Genomic DNA, 12840 nt, shown 5'->3' with positions numbered 1-12840 from the left:
ATGCAAACAGGTAGAGGAGGGAGAACGAACAGTTGTAGGCAAAAGGACGCCAGAATTTTCTTTATCTGGACAACTCTGAAAGACACCTCTCAGAGAAGAAAATGAAGTTCCCCACATAAGCCCACACTATTTAACCTCCGGCATTCTCAGTGCTAACCCCTGCTGCTGTGCGTGCATTCTCAATTTTACTAATAACTCATCTCAGCAGCTTCTGGGACGATACCCGGGCTCTTTGTGGGCTAGCCTAGGAACCCAGGAACCATTTATAGCACTGTTTCTATGGAACTGTGTTTCAAGCTTCGAAAGAACTGAGCAGCTGACAACCCTGGGGCACACACGTGGTCTCTAAATTAGGGAACTGAGATGGGCTGGTCCTCAAACTCAGGAAGATGACCTGCTCCTTAGATTCTGCAGTAATTAATATTCAGCCACCAGCAGTGATCAGAGCTGAGGCAGTGTAGGCATTGGATGAAGATGGAGCCAGAGTACCACAAGGGAGGGGAATGTGACAGCCTGCCCCACCCCCACCCCAGTCACATAGACGAGTGAGTATTGCTTGTCCTGGAAGACACGAAAGACACTCCTGAGTGTCCCTCGGCAGCATCCAGGTAAACCCTGAACCCGCACTTTTTCCCAGTTCTTCTTTGACCCTGGCAAACTGCCAGCCACAAGGTCCTTATTTCAAGCTGATCACAGGACCGAAAGAACTCCAGATCTTTTGGCAGTTCTGGAATGTGGTTTTAGCACACATATGCTTGAGATAACAGGGTCTCACGTAGGCCCGGACATATCCAAGCCAGATCTCCAAGCTCTGTTACGGTGGCCCTTGTCCCAGCAAGCTCCAGCCTGCCCGCTCAAGATACAACCCAGAGCTCTGTAGCTCCACCCACCACAAGCCTCCAAACCAGTGAATCTCCATTTCCTGCTGGGGTCACAATCCAGGGCTGGTCATTCGGGAAGGACAAAGAAAGGGTCTCCAAACAGAAATGCCATGTGTCAGGAGGAAAGGGCCACACTGAAGAGGCCAATAGAACACTGACTGGGCCATCGGCAGGGCGACGCACAGTCGGAAATGCTCTAATTTGACAGGGTGATCAGGAAAGGGTTGGCTCTCCGCTGCATGCAGCACAGCTCCAAGCTGCAAGCTGAGGGCATTATGGGGAGTCAGACACCCTCTGTGGTAAGGCAAAGGTGGATTGGATGAGGGGAGAATATGGGGGGGAGGCTTCTTATGGCCAGCACTAAAAAACAACTCTAAGTTTAATACTAAAGTACGTACTAAAATGGACACACCCAAGACACTACCTCACTAGGGCCCCACCTGGCTGACGCTGGGCTGTGGAGGTCAGCCTGCAAAGCACACCCTCCTGCTACCTGTTAGGAACTGCCAGAGAGGGAGCTGGCTCTCGCCACCTGTGGCTGGGGCTTGCAAGTGAGTGGGTGGCTCAGAGCCTCAAGGGCTCCGTGCTCATCTGCTGGCTGGTTCCCTGGAAACTCCGGTGTGAACAATCTTCTGGGTCTCTGAACCACCTGGAGTTTCATGAACTCCAGCGGCAGGAGGCAGGGTCCTCGTGCTGTGAGCCCTGCCGTTTATGTGGCTAGCCAGCCTGTGCAGTCAAGCAGATCTGAACTCACCAGCCCCAGCAAGCAACAGCAGCAGCTGATAAGCCCGAGCAGTTGGGCCTTCCTGGTGCTAACAGATGGAAGGAAGGCCTGGAGTCCCTCCCTGACCTTCCCGCCCAGTTCCAAAGTCTTTGATGTTGGAGCCTAATCTTTTTAAAAAAGTATCGGTAGGATACATCAAATATACAAATACTCCAAGCTTGACCTCTTCACCGCAAACCCAGCATTTGCACTCCATCAATTTATACTATGACCAAGCACTTGAGAGTCTATGTGTTCACCTTAGTGTATGCACAGGCAGTCTTACGTTTTACTTAGTTTCATCAAAATTCATCAACATTTTCCCATCAGTTAGCATCATCTTCACACCAATGCAGCACAATACTCCCCAACATCCAGGTATCACAAATTATGTAGCCACATGGGACCCCGAGGCTGTCAACCCCCTTCTTGCTATTTTAAACAACGTTGTTGCCACAAATATCTTTGTGCTTATAGCTCTCTGTTCCTACTTCCTTAGAATTAATTCCCAAGAGTAGCTCTAATAGGTGAAAGGCAATTAGCATTTTCTTACAGCTTCAAGCTCGGCATTTAAAAATATATATTGTCCCCTGTCAGCTACCACCGTTATGCTATATAATGACGCAGTGAGGGGGTACCATGGCAGGTCATGCCAAGGTGTGCCCCCCTGAGAAATTACACCATGCAACAGGTCTGGTATAAGGAAGTTTGTGGGGGGAAGGGAGAGGAGTGCCTGGAGAAGGGGTAGAAGCACTGAGTGAGCCATGAGGGCAGGGGGGAGGGCAGGGGGAGGGCAGGAGGAGGGCAGGGGGAGGGCAAGAGGAGGGCAGGGGGAGGGCAGGGAGGAGGGCAGGGGGAAGGCAGGGGGAGGGCAAGGGGAAGGCAGGGGGAGGGCAGGGAGGAGGGCAGGGGAAGGCAGGGGGAGGGCAAGGGGAGGGCAGGGGAGGGGGGAGGGCAGGGGGAGGGTGGGGGAAGGCAGGGGGAGGGCAAGGGGGGAGGGCAGGGCTGGAACAGAGAGAAGCTGAAATAGAGAGAGACCTGGGGTGCTGGGGTCCAGTGGCTAGTAATGACCACATGGCCAGTGGCAGGTGATGTAAGACAGTGCTGGGTCCCTGAGGGCAGACCAGCAGAATCGCCTGCACACTAACAGCAGGTATTGTCTATTTTTCAAAGTTCTCCGGACAATACCTCTCAATCCCAGCAATCAGGACACACAGCACCACCACAACCCTTGCCTCCGCTGCCCTGTGCTAGGATTGAACTTACAGCTTTGTACATATGTCTCCTCCCACGTGTGTGTGTGTGTGTGTGTGTGTGTGTGTGTGTGTGCTATGTCTACGTATGTATGCACACACAGCCAATATGTCCCAGTGATCTTCCTCCCTCCACTCTCATGCCCAGGCCTGGGGTTATAGGTATATGTTGCCACGCCCAGTTTTTTATGTGACTGTTGGAATCCAAACTCAGGTCATGCTTGTGCAGCAAATGCTCTTACCCACTGAGCCATCTCTCCAGCCTACTGTTCTTGAATCTTCAACCTACCCTTTTAAAAGAAACCTTTATTTCATGTATAATGAGGGTTGTTTTGTTGTTGTTGTTTAAACAGTATTTCTCTGTGTTATCTTGGCTGTCCTGGACTCACTTTATAGACCAGGCTGGTCTAGAACTCACAGAGATCCACCTGCCACTCCCTCCCTGAATGCTGGGATTACAAGCCTGTGCCACCATGCCCAGCTCAACCTACCCTTAAAATGCACAATTTCCAGGGCTGGGGAGATGGCTCCGCAGTTAAGAGCACTGGCTGTTCTTCCAGAGGACCTTGGTTCAATTCCCAGCACCTCACAACTGTCTGTTAACTCCAAAATCTGATTCCCTCACACAGGCATACATGCGGGCATAACAGTAATGCACAGAAATGCATCTAGGGTAATGCCCTACAACTGGATGCTCTACAGTGTTGGAGGTGGTACAACTGATTGGGAAGAGGAACAATGAAGCGACATTTAGAAGAGTAGAGTAGAGGGCTGGGTGAAAACAGGTAAGATCGGGCCCCACAGAGATAAAGACTAAGGCAATGCGTGCATACTGGCCATCTTAAAATAAGCAGAAACCTCTCTGGACATCAGCTCACACATCTGCCATCCAGGCTCCCCATGACCTAATCTGCCAGGAACAAAGACGGGCTCCTAACATGCAGAGGAAGCACCACATACTTCCAGGTTCTGGAAATACACCTAGGAGCAGGGTAAGCCAAGCAAATCCCCGCTGGTCTAACAGGCAATGCACTTGAGGTCTGCCTGAGGTTGCCTCAGCTTTGAGAAAGACAGTCCAGTTCATCAGCCACAGTAAGAAAGATATGATATCTCCCACAGTACTCTCCAAGTGGCACGCAGCCCCCAAGAGGTCTTAGTCAGTGAAGGACAGCCTCCACAGATCTCTGGTTCCCACCATGAAGACAACCACCTGGCAGGCAGCATTCACAGGCTTGCAGCATCTCCAAATAGGAAGGACCTTATGTGTTCTAAACCATATTATAGAGATACAAAGGCCCCAAGTTTCTGATTTGGGGCTCATGCTACACCCTGAAGTCACTGTCAGTAAGACAAGTTTCTCCCCACCCTCTAACAGGAAACACCACTAGACTGAGCAGGGCCTTCATCTGAAGGAGCCCAGGGTTGCCTATCTCTCTCCCCTTCTACAGTGGACTGATGCGTTCTTCCTCATTCCCTCTCTGTGCAGAGCCAGGACTGTGCTGCTGCGCAGGAGAACAGAGGAGACCGCTGAAGGCAGCCAGGATTTGTGCTTCCTCCAATGGAAAGGCAAGTCGGCTACCTTTAATCCCCGGTCATTTGTAATAGCACGGACTAAAGGAGACTGGGGAAAGGGGCTGTCCTACAGACAAGCACACCTTAGCCACCTGAGCAACAGGTCTCACTGCACCCACATTCCCTCGGGCTGCCCTCAGTCTCCTCCCCATGGAACCCCTACTGTGTGCCAGGCACCATTCCAGGCCAGTGAGACTCCAAGCACACCCGCATCTGACTCCGACATCTCACAGCTGGAGACTGATGGCAGAAACTCAAAGGTGGTGGCTCAAAGGGGCAATATGGAAACAGGTGACTTCTGGCTGTGGACATCTGCCAAGAGGGAAAAGGGCAGGGAGGGCATGGGAGACCGTTCCGCACAGTGGGAACACTGAGCACGCGCAGGGAGGCGTGAGACTAGAAGGGAGAAGCAGCTCCAACAGAAAGGACTGTACTGAGGCAACCAGGGTGTGAGAGAATTTGGGCCTTGGTGCTGTTCTGAGAGAAAGGTGGGGTTTCTCCCGCAGGATGTGGGCAGCTCTAAGGGCTGTTGAAAGAAGAGTGACATGACCGAAGCTGTATTTTAATAGAATAACTCGGGTCCCTTGAGATTTCATTTCCGCTTTAATGCTGCTCTTCACACAAGTTATTTCATCTGGATATACATAGGCCAGTTTATTGTACAGCAGCTGAGAGAGTCAAAATGGCCAGGAATGTAATCTTTCCCCCACCAGCCTGGCAATCCTGACCTTATGTTGGTCACCAAGCTTCAGCACTGGGGGGTGGGGGTGGGGGGGGGTAATTCCTAAACTACTACTTATGATCGCCATAGCTAAGCACTGGCAACTTCAAAACTGTATTTTTCTTTTTTGCTTTTTACAAAAATTAGTTCATTTGCCCAAGGTTATTGGAACTAAACAGCCATGTTTTCAGTCAAGGGGCCCTTGCTTCTGAGAGACAATGTGAGGACAAGAAGGGGGCTGGAAGCTGGACAGTGGTGGTGCACGCCTTTAATCCCAGCACTTGGGATGCAGAGGCAGGCGGATCTTTGTGAGTTGAGGCCAGCCTGGTCTACAAAGTGAGTCCAGGACAGCCAAGGCTACACAGAGAGACCATGCCTCAAAAAACAAAAAAGAAAGGAAGGAAGGAAGAAGAAGAAGAGGGCTAGAGCTCACACAGTAACTTTGGGAAAATTGAGCAAGGATGTGACAGGCAATGCTGACAGTCCCAGGTAGACAACGCCCTAGCTCCTATCTCAGGAAAAAGGCTGGGTAGAATATCTTAACCTAAGATTGACATCTTAACAACTGGGGGTGGGGGTGGGGGTGCCCACTGCTGGGGCACCAGAGGCCCCAACTGTTTCACAATCCAAACCAGGAGCTAAGCACTAACTTCTGGTCTGAAGAGTAAAATGGTACCCCTCCCAAACACCTCATGGATCCCGTGAGTCTCCTGCAGCCTTGGAAGAGGAACAAAAGTCAAGTTGGAACCGTTACCTAGAGAGCACCATGCCTTGGCGCCTGCTCTCACGGGGCGGCGCTGAAGTCTTCTTCCAAATGGAATCAGGGGTGCTGGCCTCCCCACGTGCTGGGACGGTCATCTTCTCCCACTGGAATGGCTCCAATGGCAGAGAAGAAACCCAATTGCTAATGAGATGCTTGGCTCTCTAGAGCATACAAGAATCCTAACGCTCAGCTGAAGGTCAAAGACTTGGAAAGATGTCCAAAAAGATTATGATCAAGAGGTGGACATTTTAATGGCCCAAGAGGAATGTCCTGTCTCTTTCTCCTGCATCCCGCACTTCCATCATCTCAATCTAAGTGCTGGGATGGCCTCTGGACTCTGTGGGAGACACCTATCCACTTAGCATGTGCCCCCCTCCCTCAGCTTCAGATACCTGGCACTGAGATGGGGGGGGGGGAGGCAGAGTTCCACCCTAGTACTGGAGAAGCTGCAAACTCCCAGACTTGGCTCCTGGGGACCAGCAACAAACACACAGACAGATAGGGTAAGCTGAGCTGACTGAACGGGCTTTGCTAGAGCAGTTCTCAACCCAAGGGTCACAGATCTCACGGGGGGGGGGGTGGTCACATATGAGGTAATTACAGTACAACTCATAACAGTAGCAAAGTACAGTTATGTAGTAGCAACCAAGTAATTCTACGGTTGGGGGGGTCACTACAACATGAGAAACTGTGTTACGGGGTCGCAGCCTCAGGAAGGTTAAGAACCACTGGCCTAGTTCAGAACTCCTTTCTGGAGGGGTGGTACCACCCAGGCCTGATCTCAGGAAATAATCCTGGGCCAGTGTCTCCATCACCTTGGCTATGCTTCCGGCTAGCCAGCTTCCCACAAAATCCTGACTGGCTACTGAACCTTCCTCTAGGGCGTTCAGTGAGACACCACATATCCTGTCAGTAAATGACTTGTCAGCTCAGCTAGAGTCACCTTCTACTTGGAGAACTAAGAACTGGCCCTAGTATCTCCCATCCACACACAGACCCCCGTGGCCCACGAAGCCACACTTCACTCAAGCCTCTGGGTTTCGGTTGAGGATGTAGCTCAGTGATAGGATGCTTGCCCAACATGCATAAGGCTCTTGGTTTCATTCCCAGTGCTAAGGGGGGTTGGGGGGAGGGGAGAAGAAGAGGAGGAATAGGGAAGAGAGAAGAAGAGCTGCCTCTGTCTTTCCCTCTGTGGAGATCTAATTAATTAAAATACCTATAATGATCCCAAAGGATCACAGCCACCTGAGGATGACTGCTGTGGCACGTGCTGTAATGGCTAGATACAACACTGGCTCTTAAACTGACCAGGCACCCCACATTCAAAGTATTAATATCAGAAGTAAAAAGCATCCCTGCTGCCTTGGACCCTCCTCGCCTTCCTCACCAGCTCAGGGAAAGGTGGACTTGGACTGAGGAAACCTCGATGTAGACCTTGTAGGAAGCCACATCTCATGGGATGCCCCATCCACCTCCAGGGCAAAGCCTCAAAACCTAATTCCTTAACCAATCAATAGGTCTTTTCAGCGCTCTCTGTCTTGACTTCTCACTGACCAGTGGTGGATCTACTTTAATCCAGTTTAAGAAACACTCTCTCCAGGCGTGGTGGCGCACGCCTTTAATCCCAGCAGAGGCAGGCGGAGCTCTGTGAGTTCGAGGCCAGCCTGGTCCACAAAGCGAATCCAGGACGGCCAGGACTACAAGAGAAACCAAAAACAAAAAGAAAGGAAGAAAGAAAGAAAGAAAGAAAGACTCTCACAAAGTTTAGAGAACTCTCACAAAATGCTAGGCACCATAATTTCATGCACAAATCACGGTCCCTTATTCTCATCAAATGTCGCGCTTTCTCTTCCTGGGTTATCCTGGCTTCCCATTCTCTTGTTTCCTTCCTTCCTTCCTCCCCTGGCTATCTTCTCAGTCTGTTACCTCCTTTCAGCCATATCCCTTAACCAGTGATTTCCCCCGCTTCCTCCTCGCATGATGTCATTTTTCTCTGTGAGCTCCCACTGCTTTCCATGTACTGGTGAGCCCCAGAAAACCTGCTCCAGGATGTCTGACAGAGCCGAGAGGCTAGAGACCCGTCCTGGGCTGCAGCCACCACTCTTACTTAGATGGCGTGTCTTTGGAGTAGCCTGGTGAGAACCAGGTGGGTTACTGAGCTGGAAGGGCCAAACCCCACAAGCCATATTTTGAGGGTTTCCTACCCTAGACCCATTTGCCCACTGGGCATCTCTCTCAGCTGCCCTACAGGCTCCTACACGTCAATCCGCGTGGCTGAACTCAGACTCAATTTTCCCTTAGTATCTGTTCTACCGTCTCTGTCTTGAGCAGAAATCTGAGGTCACCTTTTGGCTTCTTGGCACTGAACATTGAGTGGGTCCATGCAGCCAACTCCCTGACGTCTCCTAAGCAGCTTCTACCTTTCTCCCTCTTTCACGAGCTGTAATGCCTTCTCACTGTTGCCTTTTGGGCCAGCCTTCCCAACCTGCAGTTACGCTTCATGCTGCAGCTTGGGTGCTCTTTGGAAAGGGAACTCTCATCCACAACCCCCACACCTAGTTCTAGCTGCTCCTCATTGTCTCAGGAGTGGTCCAGACCTCTCTGCTGGCACATACGGCTAGACCACAACCTGGCTGCCCACTCCACCAGTCCTCAGCAGTCTCTGCCACTTGCAATTGGTTCCAGGCTTTGCTAAGCTGTTCCCTGCCTCTACAGTGTCCTGGTGCGCTCTCTCTCTCTCTCTCTCTCTCTCTCTCTCTCTCTCTCTCTCTCTCTCTCTCTCTCTCTCTCTCTCTCTCCCCCCGTGTCTCTGTGTCTCTCTCTCTCCTCTCTCCGGGTCTCCGTGTCTCTCTCTCTGTATCTGTCTCTGTCTGTCTGTGTCTCTGTCTCTGTCTCTCTCTGTCTGTCTGTCTCTCTCTCACTGTTGGTTGGGTTTTTTTGTTTTGTTTTATTTTTTTGTTTTTAAGACAGGGTTTCTCTGTGTAGCCCTGGCTGTCCTGGAACTCTCTCTGTAGACCAGACTGGCCTCGAACTCAAGAGATTCACCTGCCTCTGCCTCCTGAGTGCTGGGATTAAAGGTATGCGCCACCTGGTGAGCCTCTCCTTTAATTCCTCAGCGCCCTGCATAGCACACATACCCTGCAAGGGCATACTAGGCCTTCCCTGACTTATCACTTCTCTCTTGACCCTGGAAGGGTTAACTAGTCCTGAACACTGAATTATCTAATGTTTAGCTGCCCCTGGATGTTGTAGCCAGCTGTCCCCTCACAGACTGTAAGTGCAGAGTGGAAGTTTGAGCTTTCTCCATCACTGTATCCCTAATGCCACTGTCCCTCACTTTCTTCCTCACTGTGCCCTCGGTAAATGAATGTGGCGTGAGAGAAAAGATGAAGAGAGTGAGGGAAAACACCTTGTAAACCACACAGTGCAAAGTTACCACTGCCATGGCTATGACCAACTTTCTTCCCACAACTGGGGAAGTCAGACTCTAAATGCCATGTGCTAAAGCCTCCTTAGAGAGGAGAGCAGACATCTTGAGCCTCCCCTGCAAGCCAAGGTCCAGGCAGCGGCTGACGGCTCCCAGGTACCCCAGAGTGTGTGCAGGAGAAGACAGATGCATATGGTTACTTCTCTGCAAGCCTCCTCCTGGCCTTCTGCAGGAAGGTCAAGGAAGGGCAGGAGCAAGGAGAGGGCACACAGCAGACCACAGTCTTTAGAGCAAGGCACCCCTACACCTGGCCAGTGCCCTCTCTCAGCCCCACATCAAGTACAGGCAACCCAAACACGAGGCTTTCATCTGCATTCCTACATGCGCAAGCTGCAGTTTAAAACCTGCTCCATAGCCGGGCGTGGTGGTGCACGCCTATAATCCCAGCACTCGGGAGGCAGAGGCAGGTGGATCGCTGTGAGTTCGAGGCCAGCCTGGTCTACAAAGCGGGTCCAGGACAGCCAAGGCTACACAGAGAAACCCTGTCTCGGAAAAAAAAAAAAACCCGCTCCACGGATCCCACGATCCCCGATCCCCTGGGCACCTGTTCCAAGAGCCTTTCCTGCTTAACCCCACACGGTTATTCTCCGTCTTCCAGCCCCCATGCACTTCCAACAGGCACTCAACAATGGGCTCTCTTACCACGTTCATTTACATTATACAGGGCCAAAGGTCAAGCTTATTAGAAGGGCCAGGAGAGGGGAGGGAATGAAGGCAGAAAAAGACGGAACATAGCAGAACAAGGAAAAAAAGCAGTGATGTAAAGCTGCTGTTCCCAACAAGGGGAAGCATAGGCCGAGCGCCCCAAGCCTGTTCTGGTGGGACATCTTAAGATAAGCATTCCAGCATCCTGTGTAATTCAACAGCACACGCTTTTCATACTACACATCCCTCTTCATCTGGTGGCCAATCTTCTCCCACCAACAGGACAGGTTAAATAAAGGTAAGTATCAAGAGCCTATATGCCCTAGGCGTGATGGTGCCCACCTGTAGTCACACTAGGAAGGCTGCAGGAAGATTGCACGTTCAAAGCCAGCTTGAATAAAGGGCAAATTCTATTTCTTTTTCTTCCCACCCCACCCCACCCCCCAGACAGGTTTCCCTGTGTAGCCTTGGCTGTCCTGGACTCTCTTTGTAGACCAGGCTGGCCTCGAACTCACAGAGACCTACCTGCCTCTGCCTTCCAAGCGCTGGGGTTAAAGGCATGCACCACCACAACCGGCTCAAAGAGCAAGTTCTAAGACAGCCTGAACACAATGAAAGACCCAGTCCTTAAAAAAAGAAAAAGAAAAAGAAAATCAATCATGCTTGCCATACATCAGGCGTCTGCTAAAGGACTTTCAAGGTTACCTTTCACTATATTTGTATTCTTTATCTTATCTCCTGACTATCCCACCAAATTCCATTCTCCCAGGGCCGGAGTCGCCCTCAGGTAGCTCTGCCCTCGGAGTCAAACCTGGGCCTACAAGGCTTCTGTGAGCCTGCGGGACCCATTTGGACTCCTCGTTGTGGCAGTGTTGAGAGCTCCATAGCTGTCCCGAAACACTGGCCCCATGTTGGCCAGCTGTTTCAGGGTGTCCTGTCCCGCCATGTCTTCTCTTCGTTCCTTTTGGGAGCTGAGAGGGTTTCTCAGTCTTCCTGGTGTTTCTCATACCACATCTGTACCCAGGGTGCACTAAGTCACTCTGCTGGCCAACTAACTGCTTAGAAAGCTTGGAAGACCTAACAAATTGCTAGCAATCAAAATCAATTAAGAGCCCGGCATGGAAGCCGGGCGTGGTGGCGCATGCCTTTAATCCCAGCACTCGGGAGGCAGAGGCAGGCGGATCGCTGTGAGTTCGAGGCCAGCCTGGTCTACAAAAGTGAGTCCAGGACAGCCTAGGATACATAGAGAAACCCTGTCTCGAAAAACCGAAAAAAAAAAAAAAAAAAAAAGAGCCCGGCATGGCTGGGTGTTGGTAGCGTACTCCTGTAATCCCAGCACTGGGGGAGGCAGAGGCAGGTGGATCTCTGTGAGTTCGAGGCCAGCCTGGTCTACAAAGTGAGTCCAGGACAGCCAAGGCTACACAGAGAAACCCTGTCTCAAAAAACAAATAGATAAATAAATAAATAAATATTAAGGGCTAAGGGTCTAACTTGGCAACAGAGCAGGTGGCTAGCATGTGTGAAGCCCTGGGTGGGATACCCAGAAACAGCACAGACAGCCTTCCTAGCTTTACATCTTTAAGAACACAGATCCTGGGTGGTGATGTCGTCACTGCAGTTATTAAACTAGGGCAGGTAGATGACAGTCCCTAAGAGCCCCAGTTCATTATTTTGCAAACAGCAGGTTCTAAAAAGTACTGACTGACTTACATTTGATTTGGGTTCAGTTCAAAGATCATTTTCTCTTTCTTTCTTTTTCTTCCTTCCTTCCTTCCTTTCTTCCTTTCTTTCTTTCTTTCTTTCTTTCTTTCTTCTTTCCTTCCTTCCTTCCTTTCTTGTTTGTTTGAAACAGGGTTTCAGCCTTGGCTGTTCTGGAATCACTCTGTAGACCAGGCTGGCCTCGAACTCAAGAGATCTGCCTGCCTCTCAAACACTAGGATTAAAGGGCACACCACTACTGCCTGACCCAAAATCCTTTTTTTTTTTTTTTTTTTTTTTGAGACAGGGTCTCTCTGTGTTAGCCTTGGCTATCCTAGACTTGCTCTGTAGACCAGGCTGGCCTTGAACCCACAGCAATCCGCCTCCCTCTGCCTCCTGAGTGCTGGGATTAAAGACCACCACGCCTGGCTTCCAAAATGCCTTTTTATGAAAATCTTAGTTCCACCAATATGTAGCCATTAAGAATCTCAATTGAGCTGGGCGTGGTGGCACACACCTTTAATCCCAGCACTCAGGAGGCAGAGGCAGGCGGATCACTGTGAGTTCGAGGCCAGCCTGGCCTACAAAGTGAGTCCAGAACAGCCAAGGCTACACAGAGAAACCCTATATGGGGGGGGGGGGAAGAATTTTCAGTTCAGCTGTGTGGTAGTGACACACACCTTTAATCCTAGCACTCAGGAGGCTGAGGCAGGGGAATCTCTGTGAGTTTGGAGCCAGCCTGTTCTACAGAGCGAGTTCCAGGACACTGAGGGCTTCACAGAGAAATTCTATTTTGAGAATTTTTGACTGAAGGTGAAGTCGGTGTATTCGTTGCAGGACTGTGTGCAGCCGCAGGAGCTGGGAACAACCCAAGCGTTCCTCTGTAAGCAACCAGTGGCATAAATCATGGCATCCACACGGCCGGACAGAGTGTTTAGCCCCTGGGGAAAGCGAGGCAGCCTCACATGGACTGGTGGAGAACGATCTCCAAACTCCTGTGCGTGGATTCCTACTTCCCTCTAGCTGCTGAGACTGAATCTGGAAGACTAGCTGGGGA

General features: G+C 50.9%; 1 protein-coding gene across 3 annotated transcripts in view; it reads right to left on the bottom strand.

Moving 5' to 3' along the window:
* MIDEAS (mitotic deacetylase associated SANT domain protein) overlaps positions 1 to 12840 on the bottom strand; it is a 72871-nt gene that overhangs the window by 52690 nt on the left and 7341 nt on the right. Inside the window, exon 2 of one of the 3 annotated variants that reach the window (XM_084792065.1) lies at positions 10611 to 10711. The exons of the other annotated variants lie outside the window; for them this stretch is intronic. The gene's annotated coding sequence lies outside the window, so the exon portion shown is untranslated. The remainder of the gene's footprint in view (positions 1 to 10610; positions 10712 to 12840) is intronic. 3 annotated transcript variants of the gene reach the window in all.

This window comes from Acomys minous, assembly GCF_964271855.1.
Source record: "Acomys minous genome assembly, chromosome: 8".
Lineage (NCBI taxonomy): Eukaryota > Metazoa > Chordata > Mammalia > Rodentia > Muridae > Acomys > Acomys minous.
This window is presented reverse-complemented; position numbering and strand designations above follow the sequence as displayed.